We start from the raw sequence: 6,000 nt of genomic DNA on the forward strand, positions 1-6,000 counted from the left end.
CTCCCCCTTGACTTGGTAGGTAATTAGCGGACTTCCCCATGCCAGGGAACACCTGTGACACCAGTCAGCTCCGTGGACGGCGGCCCAAAACCTCCCCCACAAAGTCAGCCGTGTTCCGGAATTCTGAGATTGGGGAGGTTCCGTCTTTTGTCTGCAGCACCCGAGATCTCCTAGGAGCATTTCGCGTGTCTTCCCCGAGTGTATGCATGTTCGGGCTGCCGGGGAAAGGCGGGGTTTGAGCTGGAAATGCAGGTAGCATGTAGTGCCTCACAATGGAAAGGGTAGGCAATTAGCGGATTTCCCCATGCCAGGGAACACCTTTGACACCATTTCGCTGATTGGAGGGCGGCCCCAAAACTTCCACACACAGTCAGCCGTGTTCCGGAATTCTGAGAGTGGGGAGGTTCCGTCTTATGTCTGCAGCACCCGGGATCTCCTAGGAGCCCTTCGCGTGTAATCACCGAGTGTCTGCCTGTGCGGGCTGACGGGGAAATGCGGCGGTTGGGCTGGAAATGCAGGTAGCATCTAGTGCCTCCCCCTGGACAGGGTAGGCAATTAGCGGATTTACCCATGCCAGGGAACACCTTTGACAACACTTAGCGGCGTGGAGGGCGGCCCCAAACCACCCCCACACAGTTAGCCGTGTTCCGGGATTGTGAGTGTGGGGAGGTTCCGTCTACTGTCTGCAGCACCCGGGATCTCCTAGGAGCCCTTCGCGTGTCTTCCCCGAGTGTCTGCCTGTGCGGACTGCTGGGGAAAGGCAGGGGTAGGGCTGGAAATGCAGGTAGCATCTAGTGCCTCCCCCTGGACTTGGGAGGTAATTAGCGGACTTCCCCCTGCCAGGGAACACCTGTGACACCAGTCAGCTGCGTTGACGGCGGCCCCGAACCTCCCCCACACAGTCAGCCGTGTTCCGGAATTCTGAGAGTGGGGAGGTTCCGTCTTCTGTCTGCAGCACCCGGGATCTCCTAGGAGCCCTTCGCGTGTATTCCACGAGTGTCTCCCATTGCGGGCTGCCGGTTAAAGCGGGGGTTGGGCTGGAAATGCAAGTAGCATCTAGTGCCTCCCCCTGGACAGGGTAGGCAATTAGCGGACTTCCCCGTGCCAGGGAACACCTTTGACACCACTTAGCTGCGTGGAGGGCGGCCCCGAACCTCCCCCACACAGTCAGACGTGTTCCGGTATTGTGAGTGTGGGGAAGTTCCGTCTTCTGTCTGCAGCACCCGGTATCTCCTAGGAGCCCTTCGCGTGTCTTCCCCGAGTGTCTCCCATTGCGGGCTGCCGGGGAAAGGCGGGGGTTGGGCTGGAAATGCAGGTAGCATCTAGTGCCTCCCCCTGAAGAGGGGAGGTAATTAGCGGAATTCCGCCTGCCAGGGAACACCTGTGTCACCAGTCAGCTGCGTGGAAGGCGGCCCCATTCTTCCCCCACACAGTCAGACGTGTTTCGGAATTGTGAGTGTGGGGAGGTTCCGTCTTCTGTCTGCAGCACCCGGGATCTCCTAGGAGCCCTTCGCGTGTCTTCCCCGAGTGTCTGCATGTGCGGGCTGCCGGGGAAAGGCGGGTGTTGGGCGGGAAATGCAGGTCGCATTTAGTGCCTCCCCCTGGATTTGGGAGGTAATTAGCGGACTTCCCCATGCCAGGGAACACCTTTGACACCACTCACCTGCGTGGAGGTCGGCCCCAAACCTCCCACACACAGTCAGCCGTGTTCCGAAATTGTGAGTGTGGGGAGGTTCCGTTTTCTGTCTGCAGCACCCGGGATCTCCTAGGAGCCCTTCGCGTGTCTTCCACGAGTGTCTCAAATTGCGGGCTGCCGGGGAAAGCGAGGGTTGGGCTGGAAATGCAAGTAGCATCTAGTGCCTCCCCCTGGACAGGGTAGGCAATTAGCGGACTTCCCCGTGCCAGGGAACACCTTTGACACCACTTAGCTGCGTGGAGGGCGGCCCCGAACCTCCCCCACACAGTCAGACGTGTTCCGGTATTGTGAGTGTGGGGAAGTTCCGTCTTCTGTCTGCAGCACCCGGTATCTCCTAGGAGCCCTTCGCGTGTCTTCCCCGAGTATCTCCCATTGCGGGCTGCCGGGGAAAGGCGGGGGTTGGGCTGGAAATGCAGGTAGTATCTAGTGCCTCCCCCTGGACCTGGGAGGTAATTAGCGGACTTCCCTCAGCCAGGGAACACCTGTGACACCAGTCAGCTGCGTGGACGGTGGCCCCAAACCTCCCACACACAGTCAGCCATGTTCCGGAATTCTGAGAGTGAGGAGGTTCCGTCTTCTGTCTGCTGCACCCGAGATCTCCTAGGAGCATTTCGTGTGTCTTCCCCGAGTGTATGCATGTGCGGGCTACCGGGGAAAGGCGGGGTTTGGGCTGGAAATGCAGGTAGCATATAGTGCCTCCCGCTGGAAAGGGTAGGCAATTAGCGGATTTCCCCATGCCAGGGAACACCTTTGACACCACTTAACTGCGAGGAGGGCGGCCCCGAACCTCCCCCACACAGTCAGCCGTGTTCCGGTATTGTGAGTGTGGGGAAGTTCCGTCTTCTCTCTGCAGCACCCGGAATCTCCTAGGAGCCCTTCGCGTGTCTTGCCCGAGTGTCTGCCTGTGCGGGCTGACGGGGAAAGGCGGGGGTTGGGCTGGAAATGCAGGTAGTATCTAGTGCCTCCCCCTTGACTTGGTAGGTAATTTGCCGAATTCCCCCTGCCAGGGAACACCTGTGACACCAGTCAGCTGCGTGGACGGCGGCCCCAAACCTCCCACACACAGTCAGCCGTGTTCCGGAATTGTGAGTGTGGGGAGGTTCCGTCTTCTTTCTGCAGCCCCCGGGAACTCCTAGGAGCCCTTCGCGTGTCTTCCCCGAGTGTCTGCATTTGCGGGCTACCGGGGAAAAGCGGGGGTTGGGCTGGAAATGCAGGTCGCATTTAGTGCCTCCCCCTGGACTTGGGAGGTAATTAGCGGACTTCCCCATGCCAGGGAACACCTTTGACACCACTCACCTGCGTGGAGGGTGGCCCCAAACCTCCCACACACAGTCAGCCGTGTTCCGGAATTCTGAGTGTGGGGAGGTTCCGTCTTCTGTCTGCAGCAAACGGAATCTCCAAGGAGCATTTCGAGTGTCTTCCCCGAGTGTATGCATGTGCGGGCTGCCGGGGAAAGGCGGGGGTTGAGCTGGAAATGCAGGTAGTATCTAGTGCCTCCCCCTGGACTTGGGAGGTAATTAGCGGACTTCCCCCTGCCAGGGAACACCTGTGACACCAGACAGCTGCGTGGACGGCGTCCCCAAACCTCCCACAAACAGTCAGCCGTGTTCCGGAATTCTGAGAGTGAGGAGGTTCCGTCTTCTGTCTGCAGCACCCGAGATCTCCTAGGAGCATTTCGCGTGTCTTCCTCGTGTGTATGAATTTGCGGGCTACCGGGGAAAGGCGGGGTTTGGGCTGGAAATGCAGGTAGCATGTAGTGCCTCCCCCTGGAAAGGGTAGGCAATTAGCGGATTTCCCCATGCCAGGGAACACCTTTGACACCACTTAACTGCGTGGAGGGCGGCCCCGAAACTACCCCACACAGTCAGCCGTGTTCCGGTATTGTGAGTTTGGAAAAGTTCCGTCTTCTGTCTGCAGCACCCGGGATCCCCTAGGAGCCCTTCGCGTGTCTTGCCCGAGTGTCTACCTGTGCGGGCTGCCGGGGAAAGGCGGGGTTTGGGCTGGAAATGCAGGTAGTATCTAGTGCCTCCACCTGGACATGGGACGAAATTAGCGGAATTCCCCCTACCAGGGAATACATTTGACACCACTCAGCTGCGTGAAGGGCGGCCCCTAACCTCCCCCACACAGTCAGCCGTGTTCCGGAATTGCGAGTATGGGGAGAATCCGTCTTCTGTCTGCAGCACCCGAGATCCCCTAGGAGCATTTCGCGTGTGTTTCCCGAGTGTATGCATGTGCGGGCTGCCGGGGAAAGGCGGGATTTGGGCTGGAAATGCAGGTCGCATGTAGTGCCTCCCGCTGGAAAGGGTAGGCATTTAGCGGATTTCCCCATGCCAGGGAACACCTTTGACACCACTTAGCTGCGTGGAGGCGGCCCCGAACCTTCCCCACACAGTCAGCCGTTGTCCGGAATTGTGAGTGTGGGGAGGTTCCGTCTTCTGTCTGCAGCACCCGGGATCTCCTAGGAGCACTTCGCGTGTCTTCCCCGAGTGTCTGCATGTGCGGGCTGCCGGGAAAAGGCGGGGTTTGGGCTGGAAATGCAGGTAGTATTAAGTGCCTCCCCCTTGACTTGGTAGGTAATTAGCGGACTTCCCCATGCCAGGGAACACCTGTGACACCAGTCAGCTTCGTGGACGGCGGCCCAAAACCTCCCCCACAAAGTCAGCCGTGTTCCGGAATTCTGAGATTGGGGAGGTTCCGTCTTTTGTCTGCAGCACCCGAGATCTCCTAGGAGCATTTCGCGTGTCTTCCCCGAGTGTATGCATGTTCGGGCTGCCGGGGAAAGGCGGGGTTTGAGCTGGAAATGCAGGTAGCATGTAGTGCCTCACAATGGAAAGGGTAGGCAATTAGCGGATTTCCCCATGCCAGGGAACACCTTTTACACCATTTCGCTGATTGGAGGGCGGCCCCAAAACTTCCACACACAGTCAGCCGTGTTCCGGAATTCTGAGAGTGGGGAGGTTCCGTCTTATGTCTGCAGCACCCGGGATCTCCTAGGAGCCCTTCGCGTGTATTCCCCGTGTGTCTGCTTGTGCGTGCTGCCGGGGAAAGGCGGGGGTTGGGCTGTAAATGCAGGTAGCATCTAGTGCCTCCCCCTGAAGAGGGGAGGTAATTAGCGGAATTCCGCCTGCCAGGGAACACCTGTGTCACCAGTCAGCTGCGTGGAAGGCGGCCCCATTCTTCCCCCACACAGTCAGACGTGTTCCGGAATTGTGAGTGTGGGGAGGTTCCGTCTTCTGTCTGCAGCACCCGGGATCTCCTAGGAGCCCTTCGAGTGTCTTCCCCGAGTGTCTGCATGTGCGGGCTGCCGGGGAAAGGCGGGTGTTGGGCTGGAAATGCAGGTCGCATTTAGTGCCTCCCCCTGGATTTGGGAGGTAATTAGCGGACTTCCCCATGCCAGGGAACACCTTTGACACCACTCACCTGCGTGGAGGGCGGCCCCAAACCTCCCACACACAGTCAGCCGTGTTCCGAAATTGTGAGTGTGGTGAGGTTCCGTTTTCTGTCTGCAGCACCCGGGATCTCCTAGGAGCCCTTGGCGTGTCTTCCACGAGTGTCTCCCATTGCGGGCTGCCGGGGAAAGCGGGGGTTGGGCTGGAAATGCAAGTAGCATCTAGTGCCTCCCCCTGGACAGGGTAGGCAATTAGCGGAATTCCCCGTGCCAGGGAACACCTTTGACACCACTTAGCTGCGTGGAGGGCGGCCCCGAACCTCCCCCACACAGTCAGACGTGTTCCGGTATTGTGAGTGTGGGGAAGTTCCGTCTTCTGTCTGCAGCACCCGGTATCTCCTAGGAGCCCTTCGCGTGTCTTCCCCGAGTGTCTCCCATTGCGGGCTGCCGGGGAAAGGCGGGGGTTGGGCTGGAAATGCAGGTAGCATCTAGTGCCTCCCCCTGAAGAGGGGAGGTAATTAGCGGAATTCCGCCTGCCAGGGAACACCTGTGTCACCAGTCAGCTGCGTGGAAGGCGGCCCCATTCTTCCCCCACACAGTCAGACGTGTTCCGGAATTGTGAGTGTGGGGAGGTTCCGTCTTCTGTCTGCAGCACCCGGGATCTCCTAGGAGCCCTTCGCGTGTCTTCCCCGAGTGTCTGCATGTGCGGGCTGCCGGGGAAAGGCGGGTGTTGGGCGGGAAATGCAGGTCGCATTTAGTGCCTCCCCCTGGATTTGGGAGGTAATTAGCGGACTTCCCCATGCCAGGGAACACCTTTGACACCACTCACCTGCGTGGAGGTCGGCCCCAAACCTCCAACACACAGTCAGCCGTGTTCCGAAATTGTGAGTGTGGGGAGGTTCCGTTTTCTGTC

The sequence above is a fragment of the Camelus bactrianus genome, chromosome 15 (genome assembly GCF_048773025.1).
Source record: "Camelus bactrianus isolate YW-2024 breed Bactrian camel chromosome 15, ASM4877302v1, whole genome shotgun sequence".
Taxonomy (NCBI): domain Eukaryota; kingdom Metazoa; phylum Chordata; class Mammalia; order Artiodactyla; family Camelidae; genus Camelus; species Camelus bactrianus.